Below are 14,050 nucleotides of genomic sequence, written 5' to 3' on the forward strand. Positions count from 1 at the left end.
ATCAGTGTCCAGACAGCTTGACTCTAGGAGTAGAGTACGAGGATGTGCACAGGACTGCTGAGAGCTGGTTTGAGAAGAGCGAAGGAATAAAGTTTGGGGCCCCACTGAGGACAGACAGCTGAAAATCTTCACAGGTGGTTTGAAGTGATTAGTCCAAGTTTCATTCCCACCCTGGCAGGCCCAGTGATTTGTCCTCAGTTTCCATTGTCTCGTGCACATCAGCCCTGGAGAAGGAGATCATTCTTGCTATGAATAACAAATTGGTGGTATAGCTTTGGTGTCTGCCAGGAAGTCTGTGGACCTGTTAGGTGAGGGTCGGATCCCAAAGCCTGTTCATTCTGATTCAGCAATTCCCACCTTAGACGCGTCTTGGCAGCCAGCCATTCTGCACCAAGTAACCCCTCCTCCAGCTCCCCCAGGTTGTCAAGCCCCACATCCCCCGCCACCCGGTACTGCCCCTTGCTGGCTGGTCTCTCACTCTTCCATGCTGGGCCCCTGGCTGGCCAGGAGAGCAGGGCTCGTCTGCACTGTGGTTAAGGGTCTTCTTCACCTCTTCACCTTTCTGTGTTTCTGTTCTTTCGTCTACACACTGGAAATGCTGCCTCTGTACCTCTCCCACAGCCCAGATGAGACCATGCCTAGGAAAAGGCTTTAAAAAGCATCCAACACTTCACACAGATGTGGTACGCTGATAACAAGCCTACCAGCACACATTTCTATGCATGCTCCCTATACACTTAGCAAGATCAAAAAGATTCTCTTCTCCAGCCATTTGTCCTGAAATGGGCAAATGTCCAAGACAGATGGCCAGATCTGAGGGTGACCTTATTTGGGCCACCATAGTGTTTTATTTAAAAAAAAAAAAACCCTCAATTCACTTCCGTTAACAAATAAAGATCTTCTCTCCTAAATATAATTGCATTTCCTCCTTGTTCTTTTAGAAATGGAGAAAATGACCAAGAAGGATCTAATTCACAAAACATCTTCATACACTTGAAGACAGCCCTAACGGTGCTTTCCCGTTTGTCACCTGTAGACAAATGTCCAATTATCTTGATTTTCATATTAGTATATTATTCCTTAAGTTTTACTTTGTGTCACATGTCTCATTGTTTTTATTTCATTAGCTAAAAGTCTGAGCATTTGGAACAATTTTTCTTTATCTCAAATAGCACAATTTGAAAATCTCTGTTCCATTCCAACTCTTCTATTACTACACCATTTAACAGAGTTCTGGACTAACGGTGGGTATATTCACTTTAAGAAGCTTCTCTTTAAAATTTATTTATTTTTAATGCAGTTGTCCTATTAATAGCATAGTTGTCCTAGTTGTCATAGTAATAGGGCACTTAGAATATGGCTAAATAAATTCCTAATAAGGCTGAGATTGTGAAGAAGAAAACAAAGAATACCACCCCCTCCCATCCTTCCCACTGACTTCTTTAGAAGGTTCTGACAATTAATCACTATGCTGGATACTGTGTGATCCTAACCTCTAATAAGCATCTTCAGTTTATGTCCTTAAGGCAAATGTATGTACAATACAATGGTGTTCACACTGGGGCTGGAGCTGCTACGAAAAAACACATGCTTATGTAAAAAATATCTTGGCAGAAAAGCAACATAATTCCTTATCACAAAACATTTTTCTCAATCCCTTTTCTCCATGCCATTCCGAAAAAAATCCAGAAATCAAACCAACATTCTTTACTTTTAGTCCATCCAAAATTTTACTCTCTTGAGGCATGTGGGCATAGAGCTATATTTACAACTACCAACCAAATGCCTTGGAATCACAGATGGTTAGGACCTGGGTCATTCTCAGAGGATTTGGTTTTTTTAGCCTGGGGACCCTTATGTAGAAAGCTGAGATGGAATGGAGACCTGAGGTCTTGCCCATTTTGTGTCCCTGTTTGCCTGCCCCTTAGCGTACCAGGTAATCTTAGGTTTCCAGGGAGTAGACTGGGAAACCAACGATCTAGACAACCCTGTAGTTCTGCGGATGAAGCAGCAGAGATCCAATCCACAGGGATGAAGTGACTTGTTCTAGCCGTCACTGGCAAAGCTGGGGGGAGACTCTAGGTCTCTTGACTTCCAGCGAAGTGTCCTTTCATTTGCACAGCACGTAAGAAATGATTATAACAGATAACTACTTTTTTTCTTATTCCATTAGCCAGAAGAGTTCAGCTGAGGATCAGATGGCTGGATGGGAAAGTCTGCCCACTGGAGGCACGAGGAAATCAAATGACTTCACTGGAATTAGACAGTAGCTCTTTTCTTTGACTGAGAGGAGAGTGAAAAGTACGAGGGGAAACCAGTGTAAGAATTATTTCCTAGAAATTACTTCTTTATGGTTGGCCATGGTGTGCTGTGTGGAAGGATACCTTCCACTCATTGGCTGTGTGACCTAGAGCAAGTCACTTAACTTCTCTGGACCTTGGAACTCTTGTCTCCTCTGAGAACACAGTGGAGACCATTGGACGCCATGCTGGTCTCTTGTCTGTCCCAGATGGACATAATCTTTCCTTCCTTGTCTCAATATTTCTCATAGAGCTACGAAATCCTTAATTTTATGTGGTTTTTTATTTGTTTGTTTGTTTGTTTGTTAGGTAGTTTGTGCATTGAATAATTGTCTCCCCAGCTGGACAATAATTTTTTTCTTGGCATAGTGTGCCTTTTTGCTTCTTTTAACATGTGTTTTGCTGGCTCTCGTCTCACTTACGATGCAGGAACCCAGACCCATGCAAAGAGTCCCCTCTGGTATTTCCAGAAGCCCTGAGTGGTCTCACAGGTGCTCCCATACTGTTGGTTCAGCCATCCTTGTCTCTGATCTCTGCTCCAGGGCTCTCTAGATAGTACCATGTCTATTCAGCACCATTGCATCTGCCTGGTGTCACTGCCACCTCTACTGGGCATTGCTGTGCCCCCTTGACACTAGTCCTTACCAGCTGCAGAAAATGACATAGTAGCTGCCTGCATGTTCTTCCTTTCTCTGATGTGCATGTGTATTTTCAATTTCACCCCCTCCCTCTCCCCTACTAGTTATTAGTCTCCAGGCTACTGAATATCTAGGTAGGATTGGGACTGCACTAAGGAAGGAATAAACATCACCCAGAGCAGGGAGCTCTGACCAATGAGACTTCAAGTCTTTCCTTTTGGGTGGAAGGGGAGTGTATTTTCATTTGTATGAGGGCTACTTACATGACACTGGGTAGGAGCATGTTGTTGCTGCTGTTGTTATTTAAAAATTTAATCACAGGGGAAAAAGGGTGCGTGTGGATATTCAATAACAAAAGAGGTGAAATATTGCTCTCTTAACACCCATTCCAATCCCCTGGGCTTGCCTTTCTGAGCTACGGAATAGAAAGCTGAAATTAGATTTCCCAAATCCACTTCCAGCTAGGGTGCTTGCTTGAGATATGGTGTAGTACAAGGCCCGAAATTAAGATTCAATAACATGTACTACCTCAACACCTGGTAAAATTGAGAGGGCTTCAAATGGCCTAATCTCAAGTCCTCTGCCCACTCTGCTCTGGCAGATAAGGCCTCCTAGCCAAACAGCACTTCTTATCATGGGCACGAAGCCCAGTGCCTGCCTACCCCTGAGTAGTGGGCTCCAGTTCCCTGCCGGCACGTGGAATTATTCAAACAAGCTGATCACAACCTCCCATGGGAACCAGTGGTCACCTCTCCCTCTTGTTCCTACAAAGCCTGCCGGCCACAGTCCCTGCCTGTTCACTCTGCTCCCAGGCACAACCCCCACATGGCCCTGTAGGGTATGCAATGTCCTCCTCCCATGGACTGTGGGTATAAACTGCTGTTGGCCTCATCTGTCCAGGCTTGAGTGTCTCGTGTGTGGCCATTCCCATAACCTGAGAGCAGAAATCCCTCCCTCACCAACTGAGTGAAGAGGGAGTGAATAAAACACATGGTTCTACCAAATCAGTGCTCTTCCATGAGATTTTGAGGCAGAATTAAGCAGCGTGGGAGTAGTTATGTGGACAATATAGAGACAGAAGCATCCATTCTTCTAGAGTAGCTATGAAGAAAATTTTGGTGTTCATTCCCTGATAACATAGGTGCAGGGGAATGGGAGCTGGCTGTGCTTGTGTCTTCTTCTAGAACAGTCCCACATGGGGGTTGGGCTTTTCTCCCACTTCTGCTGTATCTGGCTGCACTTTTCCTGGCTAAGTAGAATCTTACACTGGTTCTCCAGATCTCTAGAGGTTCTGTAAGCAAAGTAATGTATTTTAATAGACTGCTTTCTACTTAAACTATCTAAAGTAGATTCTAATGTCCGTAACTAAGATGATACACGTGGCTTAACAACATAGGGTTTTGTTGGTCTCAGGAAACATGAATTCTGGAGGCAGGTAGCTTCAGGATGGCACAGTCTTCAGTTCAATGGTGGCATCAGTTTGCGGGGCCCCTTCTATCTTTCTGCAAAGCGTTTGTCCTTGTGGCTGCAAAGGTTTTTGTTCCCCCTTCAGTTCCATGTCTACCTTCTAAGCAGGAAAAAGAAAGTGACCCATGGGAAAAATATACATCTGTTTGATTTTTTCTGGGTAACAAACACACCCCAAAATCTGGTGGCTTAAAACAACAACCATTTTGTGAGCTGAGTGGTCCTTCGGCTCTGGGTCAGCTTAGCTGATCTCTGTTGGGCTCACTCATGCATCTGCAGTCACCTGGCAGGCTGGCTGGAGGTTAGATGTCCTAGTAAGGCTCATTCATGTGCCCGGTTGTTGGCATGCTGTGGCCAGGGTGACAGGAGTACCTGGGCCACAGGTCTCACATCATGTAATGAGATACCCCTGGTGTCTTCGCGTGGCAGCCTCAAGTTTCCAAGAACAGCAAATAAGGGCAAGTTCCATCCTGCAATCACATTTCTGCTTTTGTTTGCATCTTGGTTGCTGTTGTACCACCGTCACACAACCAACCCAGAATCAAGGTGTGACCCTCTGCCTTTTGCTGGGAGGAGTTGCAAAGTCAATTCCAAAAATACGGCAGTGGGAAGAATGGATGGCTATTCTTGCAGTCTATCCTGGGAGGCACCAAATCAAGACAGCACAACCGTCCGGGAAATCCTCAGCGGGCTTCTAACTGTTTCTCCCAGGTCAGTCAGAATTGCACGTGGTCCTTTGATCACTGCTAATAGCAAAGGAGGCTGTGAATGTGGTTTTGTTGTTGTTTGTTTGCTTTTAATCTGCTTCTCCTCCTGGAACAAAATTCTAGTAGTTCTGTGAGTAATGGGAATTGGGCTGGATGTTAGCAGCGTCTGCCCTCCGTAATAGGAGGAGCAATAAGGGAGCCACTTCTGTGAAACTGCACTTTCATTCCTTTTCCTGTGGAAGACCGGGTGGAGACAGACGCCATAGTCCCCACCACGCAATGGTAAAGGGTTTGTAGCTGTGCCTTTCTCCCTTGGGCCTCCAGGTATTGGTTCACAGACTCAAGACATTACACTTGGTTGAGCTCAGTGTCTCTGTCCCCTAAACACACACACAACTCACTTCTGTCTCCTCCTCCTCCTCCTCTAAATAGTATCTGCGAAGCACATGGCATACACGCTAGACCTTGGTAGAAGAATAAGCTGCCATTGCTACACAGCCCGAGGCTGATTATGGTGGGTTCAGCGTGTCATTGTCAATCCCACTATTTCATAGTCATACGATACAGAGCACAGACAACTGGCAACACTCTGTCTCCGACAGTCCTTATGATCTAGAGAATCTGTGTTCTTTTTACAGGAATCCAGCCTCTTTCTTGGGATGCCCTTTTGAAAACTTGAAATGCTCTCCAAGTCTGGAGACAAACTTCTGAGTGAACTGCATCTGAACTTATTAACTTCTTTTTTTTTCCCCCCCCTTGGTTAAATTTCAGTGAAGCCAGAGACGATCATAATTTTCATGAACACAAGCTAAAGGTTTTGTTGCCTGTTGAGCAAAGTAGCTGCTTCCTCTTGCAAAAGAACTGATTCCCATTCTCTCTGCGTTGGTGTTTTCATTAAAATTTCCATTATCCTCTTCCTTCCAACGCAGTTACAGATGAAATTGTCCCGGCCATGTTTCTCAAGCAAAATCACTCCTGCTTCAAAATATGCGAATGGAAAAGAGGAGCAGAGCCATTCTCCTCCAAATATAGATCAGCTTGGTAGGGAAAAAAAAAAATCATTTTTTTGAGTCCTGTGGCCTTCATAATCATTCTAAATCAATATTATTAGCTTCATCAGCCACACCAGGACAGAGAAAATAATGGGTTGAAATAGAGTCATGGTGATGGAGGCAGAGGTGATAGTACCTAAAGATGCTCTTAAAACGATGGCAACCTGTTCGTTAAGGGTCTACCGGTTTACTCTGAGCCTGGCCCTGATAAATGATATCTTATCTCATATCATATCTGTCCAGCCTGGGGCAGTCCATACACTACAAACTGGCCTTTGATTGGCCTCCTGAGGAAACTGGAGGTGCAGGCCTGTCACAGAATGGAGGTGCCAGTCTGGCTCTGCCATGTGCTCAGTGACCTTGGCCAAGGAATTTACGCTCTCTGACCCTCAGTTCTCTTACCTGGAACCCAATGCTAATTCACTGCTGATGGATGTCTTCCCTATCTTCCTACTTCAGACAAGTAGTCATCAAGTGAGTGCATTTGAAAGTGCTTTGTCCGCTGGAAAACTCTGTTCCAACATAAGAAAGATGGATTGGCAAAGGTCATAGAAAAAAAAAAATGGTGCATGAGTCCAATACAACCAGGCAAGTCATTCTCCTTGGAGAACGATGCCAGCCCTGTGCCCTCCATGCCTCTGCCGGGGAAAAGGAAAAGTGTGTGTTAAGCCCTTTGCTTCATGCTACCGTAGCTGCCATTTTGGAGCATTGACTCTGAGCCAAGCAAAATCATTCCCACACATCGTCTCATACAACCCTTGAAACAAAACTTTTGTACCTAATATGTAGATAAAGATCCAGAGGCCCAGAAAACTTAGGTCATGTGCTATTGTCACAACACTAGTAAATAGAGGGGCTGGGTTTTCAGTCCTTGTTTGCCTGATGCCAAAGCCAGTATTCTTGACCACCATGAGGTACTTTTACTGGGGAAGAATAAGAAACTCCCACCCTTGAAAGATATATCTCTGGGAGAAAGAAACTCAGAATGGCTGAGAGTCCAACTTAGCACTTAGCTTGCCCTGACAGACCAACCTGTTCTTCTACTGTATTGCCCATTGGAAACAAAGTCCCTAAGGAACTTTTTCCTTTCAAAATTACCTTCAATGTCATCCTATTTTTGCCAACATTTATTCAGTGCTTATTACATATCAAGCATAAATTCTGTGCGTGTATAGATATATTTAATCCTCACGATAATCTGAGGTAGATACCACTATTATTGCCATTTTAAAGTGATAACACTGGCCGGGCATGGTGGCTCACGCCTGTAATCCTAGCCCTCTGGGAGGCCGAGGCGGGCGGATCGCTCGAGGTCAGGAGTTCGAGACCAGCCTGAGCAACACCCCGTCTCTACTAAAAATAGAAATAAAAATTATCTGGACAACTAAAAATATATATAGAAAAAATTAGCCGGGCATGGTGGCGCATGCCTGTAGTCCCAGCTACTCGGGAGGCTGAGGCAGGAGGATCGCTTAAGCCCAGGAGTTTGAGGTTGCTGTGAGCTAGACTGACACCACGGCACTCACTCTAGCCCGGGCAACAAAGTGAGACTCTGTCTCAAAAAAAAAAAAAAGTGATAACACTGAGACATGGAAAAGTTATGACACTTGTCTAAGGTAACATGGCTACCAAGGGAGGCAGATTCGAACCCCGGCAGTCTGATTTCGGGAGCCTGTGCTCCCGCATTCTAACCACAGTAAAACAGTTTGCAAAAACACACGCCCAATGATTAGCAGTTATCTCTGGAAAATTAAATTTCAGTGGGAAATACACAGGGGAAGACTTTTTCTTTATTTTGTCTGTACTTAAGTACTCTTGACATTTTTATGGTATATAAATATTATTTTTATAATTAAAAAATACACATGCATTTAAATATCTTTTGCCCTCAGTCTAGTTTGGGCATTAATTAAAAACTGATTATTTATAATGATGGGGCTGACATTTTCCAGGGGATTCCAGAAATCTAGGAAAGATGCCAAGGGTGGCCCGGTTATGATGAAGCTAGAGTCCGTGTTTATCAGGCACGGCCAGCTCCCCCGTCACCCTCCCTCCTCCCCCCACCCCGATGTCAGCGCGTGGGCAGCAGACAGGCAGGGCAGGGGGCTCTATGGCTGCATTATGTGGATTTATGTCCACTCTGAACCAGAGGGCAAATGAGAAAATGTAAATTTTGGCAGCTGCTTTTGTGGGCACTGACCTCCAGGGACTCATTCAGTCCCAGACCTCACCCAGGGAGTGATTCCCCCACATCCGCTATAATTTATTGACAAGAGTTGTTTCTCTTCCTGACGCTGAAGGACTTGCCCAGCACAATTTTAAACAAAGCACCGCGTAGGTCAAAGCGGTGGACTGAATCACCATTTCCTCACACCGCCGGCCCTGCCCGGGGTCATATTTTTCCCTCCGTCCTCCCCAGTTTTGAAGACACTGGCAGCACACATCGTCCCTAGACATTTCCCATTGTCCCCCCGTCAGCCTGAAACAAAGACAAGTCGCCCCGTCTTCCCAGTCTTAACCCAGCTGGGCGGCTGAGACTTCAAGACACTATTTCGCAGTGCCTGGTAGCAGGTGTATCTTTCTTCCAATATTACAGGATGTTCACTTCGAAATAAAGAGATTTCAAATTTCCCTGCTGTCTCAAATGTCATAAAATTAAATAGACTGTATCCTTCTACATTTTTGGACAGAATGATGAAATCACAGGACATTATCATCATTAGTATTTTCAGGGTACTTGAAGGTATGCTTAGGTATTGCTACCTGTCCAAGTAAATGACCATGAGCTCCTTTTCTTCTATTGAGGACGAATGCTACCGTTTGAGTGTTTCTCTGAATGCCACGAGGTATTCTGTAAATGATCTTGTCTGATGAATCAAAACCCGGTTGTATTTCCTTCAACCCTTGTAGAAGTCATCATGGTCACAATGGTGATTCTATTCACCATGGTGACCAGTTACTGGAGTGTCTTTCTAGGTGTCAGTGCTGAGCACGTCTGTCAATGATCTGCCAGTCTCTACAACAGCCTTGCAATGGGTTATCATTCCTATGTCACAGATGAGAGAGAAGTGGTTCTGAGAAGTTAAGTCCCCCTAAATGATAAGCCACATAATTCATAAAAGGGCCAGATGGGAGTTTATCTTCTCACTACGAAGGGCTTGGGCTCAGACACTTAAAGGAACAGACTATTCTCACGTTCTGTTAGGATTCGGATTCTCCCACCATCTGGCCTCTCTGTTCCTGGCATGGGACATTTCAGCATGTCCTCCGAGGCTCCCTGGCTGTGCTCTTCTGTCTGGAATGCCCGTCCTCTCTCCTTCTGCCTGGGGGACATACTCATGTTTAGGACCCAGCTCTACCACATTGCCAAAGAAGCCACATCACTCTCTCTCCCACACCCCCCTCCACACACACCCAGTAAAACTGACCAGGTGGTTCTTTTGTCCCACTGTTCTCTGCCCAAAGGTTTATTACAAAACCTATGACACTTCACTGCTGGTATTTCTCTCTATGCCTCTCTTTAGTACTAAACTGTGAGTCCTTTCAAGGCTTGACTGTGTCATTTTCAGCCTAGACCAGTGCCTGGCAATGAGTGGGTGCTCAACAAATACAGTTGTCCCTTGATATTCATGGCGATTGGTTCCAGGAACCCTCCCGGCTCCCGCCCATACCAAAATCTGTGAATACTCAAGTCCCCGATATAAAATGGCATAGTTTTTGCATATAACCTATGCACATCCTCCCATATACTTTAAATCATCTCTAGATTACTTATAATACCTAACACAATGTAAATGCTACGCAAATAGTTGTTATGCTACATTGCTTTTTATTTCCATTATTTTTTTATTGTTGTATTATTATTGAGGTTTTGTTCTGAATAGCTTTGATTCATAGTTGGTTGAACACATGGATATGGACGGCTGACTGTATTTGTTGCATGAATGGGTGGACAGAGGGATAAATGGAAGGATACTCTCTAGAACTTAAAGGGATCAACATATAAGCAATCAACAATGTCATGTGTATTTTCTATATTCTTTGAGAATACTTAATTCTGTTCTAGAAGACAAGAAAACAAACAACATGGATGAAACTCATAAGAAACATGAGCTATAGGTGATGAATAAGCAAGTATCTTATGAGATATAGAATTCATAAAATATGTTAGGTATACAGAAGTTAGTAAACTAGGAGGCAGGTTAAACATAGATAAAGTTAGTAAAGCATGTATTGCTACACGTAGGTAGAAAGGGCTGGAAGAACCAAGAGGCAACAAATATTCGTGAAGCTCAAATCTATGTATAAAAAAATGTCTGCTGAGTCACATTTAAATTTTATTCCTACTGAATTCAAGATTTTTCCTTTCTTTAGGCAAAATCTATAGTAAATGAATCTTTAGAGCCACTCGTTCTTTTCCCTAATCCTATCAAGTGGTCTCTGTAAAATAGATTCGTTGGGGTATCACATTGTAACTGTGCTTGTGAAAGTTTAAAAGCTTCTTATAACCGAGATCTGCTGGTTCACTAACTGCAAAATAATAAATAAATAAATAAAAATAAAAAAGTAAAAGAAAAGAAAAAGAATGTCTCTATCTGATCTTGTATATTCAATTTACTCCCCATCTTCTAGTAATGGGATGATATTCCATCTCCACTAGAACAGCACGGTGACATCTATGAGCTGGAGGATGTGTAATGCTAGGAAAATAACCTTATGGTGCCTTAGGGACTGACGATACATCTGTGATCCTGTAAAGGTGTTTATTGGCAATGCATAACAGAGTCAGGGCTCAGTTTTATATATGTTGGTGAAAATAAATAGCATGTGCTGTTCCTCGGGACTTTATATCCTCAGATCTCCATGGAGCTGGAACACTAAGACTGCAGAAAGTCTCTGTTTGGTTGTCTATTTACAACAGGATTAAAGTTCCCACAGCTGGAAAGAAGGCCTGCACACTTCGCTCCATAGGGCAGCTGCTGACGGAATGGAAGCCCCAGGGAGGTGGCTCCTCTACAGACCAAAGGAAACAAGGTTGAGATAGACGGAGAGGCATAGCCACTCACCTTGGACCAGAGCCCGAGCTCCCACTCGCTAGGTGCTCACCAGGGGTGCAGCCTCCAGAGAAAGTCCAGACCCTCTGGTCCCTGGAGACTGAGCCAGCACCTGACCCCAAGGCCCACTGGTACCTTTGCATGGACGTGGAAGGGGCAGCCACCTGTGAATTTCCTGCCCACCACTTCCCCTCTCCAGCATCTGGCCAGTCACTCCTCCCAAGCTCAAATCCTCTCCAAGGAGTCTTTCACTCTACCTTTAGAAATACAGTCTTAAAGTTGAAATATGCTGATAGAGGCAGCCCGTTGTGTTTATATCGCATTAAGATGCAGATGGCTGACATAAAATGCTTTCCGGACAGCTGGCTGTGCTGGGCATGCTCTGGGCTGTGTGAGGGAAGGAAAATGCAGAAAGTTGGAAGTTGGGATCTTCAACGGAGATTTGAAACATTGAATGTTTTTCTCATTGTTCAGAAACTCTTTGGGGTATGTGATAGGTGCTGGGAGGAGGCGGATAGAGGAGTCAGTCATTGGCTACTTGTTCTTCCCTGTATTGAATGCTCTGCTTATGCTATACATTTTTTAATGTTATCCTTTGCTCTTCCAAAGAGGTCACTTTTAAACGACCAGATCTAATGTGCACAGCCTGAAGGGTTTTCCTCTTGGTTGCATCTGCCTCCCACACAGTTCTCTTTCTTCCTCTGGGATTTCACTTGCTTTGGGGATTTATGGTTGAAATTTTTACTTTGTTTATACAGAGTCTGACACGACTTCTCAGTGGATCATCCCTGTCCTAACAGAGTGTAGTGTAGGGACGGGATAAATGTTGCAAGTGCGAAAGAGGAATCTGTGGTCTTCTGGGAGCTGAGCCCATAGTTGCATTTGTTAAGTGCAAGAAAGGTCAGTGAATAGGGCACCTGCTTTGTACCAGTTTGTTCAGAGAATGGTGGTTTCTTATCCTTTCACATTAAGCTAAAGAATCAGCCCTCCACCAGGGCTGGCACAGGCAGCCGTCAGCTCTCCCAGATCTTTCTGTATTTCCCCCACCCTGTGTCATCCTCTCTCCCCTTTTGGGACATTTCTCCTCCATCCTCTCACACACTGCCCTGCCTTCTCCTGTCAAATTATGCACACAGACCACGACTTAAAACATGCTCTTGTTAAATTATAAGTCACTAGAAAGAGCTCCGGCTCTCACCTCTCCCAGTGTATTACATTTGAACAAGGATCAAAGGCTTAAATTAAAAGAATTAATCTCTTGTCGGGGGATTTCAGCCACCAATACAGGAGGAGAATATTAAAGGGGAGGTACCAGTAGGCCTTCCCAATATCCTTGAAATTATATACTTAGGAGGTGACTTGGGGAAAGAATTGAAGCCTTGGACTATTATTCATCATTCCCTGTATCCGCTGTGATGTTTCCCATGTGTACTCGTGTATGCCCCTCACTTTTCTAAAGAAATCATCTAATCCAATCCCCTGCCTGAAGCCCTGTTAGGATATTCCTGATTTGTGTTCAATCAATAGCTCAAAGATCGGAGACTATCTTACAAACAGGCCAACCCATTGAAAGACATACCCAAATGCTAGTAAGTTCTCCTGTTCCATTTACTCACTGGTCCTTAGCTCTGACCTTGAAGCCTTGTGGGTTCTGTCTGTTCTCTCTCGCATACAACAGTGTTCAAAGAGCCGAAGAGAACAGTCACATCCTCCCTCCCCAGGTTTTCCTTACATACATTGGAAATTACTCTGGCTGAGTGAATTGAGCTAAAAACCCACAGGGAGGATATACCCCTTGTGGGTGCAATTTCAAAACATGGCCACCACAAATTCTCAAACATATCTCTTAAAATAAGATGCGGTCTATGGTTCCTCCCTTTGAATCTAGACGACTTGTGACGCTTTGACCAATTGAATACAGTGAAATGACATCTTGTACCTTTTACCTTGTTTGCTAGAACAATCGCTCTTGGAGCATGAAGCTGCATATGAGAAATCCAACTATCCTGAGTTGCCATACTGTGAGGAAGCCCAAGCTACGTAGAAAGGTTCCAGCAGACAGTCCCAGTGGAGCCCAGCCTTCAGGTCGTCCCAGCACAGGCACTAGACATGTGATTCCAGCCCCCGGATTTCTGAGTCACTCTTAGGTATTCTAGTCCTGCCAAATGGAACTCCTGATATTATAGAGTCAAGACAAATCATCCCTGCTGTGCTTTGTCCGAATTTTCCAGTCACAGAAACTGTGAGTATAATAAAATGATTATTACTTTACACTATTGAGTTTTGGGTTGGTTTGTTACTCAGCAAGAAATAGCTGGAACAGAGATCCATCCCTAAATGACCTTGGCCATGGCCGCTTTTGCCCAAGAGTAACATTAACATGAATTTCCTTTACTCTTCCTTTACTGAAATTCCTTTACTCAGCTATTAAATTTGTTAATCTTGCATTTAAATGAAAACTGCCTCCAGGGTACCAGGGAAAAGCAGCAATGTCATAAACTGCAGGAAGTAATCACATAAACAGACAATGCATCAAAAACAGTGCCAAGAGAATCCAAGTCTCTAAATGTTGTGTCTTAAACTTTGCTGCTTTATATTACACCCCCCAATGCAAAGTGTTAGTCTTAGCTCATTTATTCAGATAGTAAAGACTTCAGAATCCTCTATCGTCCAGTATTAATTATGCCACTTCCAGCCTTGCATCTTCAGAGGGAGGGAAGCCAACTTGGATGTGAAGTCTGGGTAAGTCCTCCAATCTTCTGTGCGCTCAAATGCAAGTGATGGGAAATACCTCCCTTGCAAGATTGTGGTAAGGATGACAAATCAAGCAAG

At 44.1% G+C, this 14,050-nt stretch overlaps 1 long non-coding RNA gene across 2 annotated transcripts in view; it reads left to right on the forward strand.

The window, feature by feature from the left end:
- Window positions 1-13,489, forward strand: part of LOC123626409 — a 110,036-nt gene extending 96,547 nt beyond the window's left edge. For both annotated transcript variants that reach the window (XR_006730846.1, XR_006730845.1), the window contains exon 3: window positions 13,177-13,489. This is a non-coding gene — a long non-coding RNA (uncharacterized LOC123626409). The remainder of the gene's footprint in view (window positions 1-13,176) is intronic.
- The last annotated feature ends 561 nt before the right edge of the window (window positions 13,490-14,050 follow it).

The sequence above is a fragment of the Lemur catta genome, chromosome 22, assembly GCF_020740605.2.
Source record: "Lemur catta isolate mLemCat1 chromosome 22, mLemCat1.pri, whole genome shotgun sequence".
NCBI classification, from domain to species: Eukaryota; Metazoa; Chordata; class Mammalia; order Primates; family Lemuridae; genus Lemur; species Lemur catta.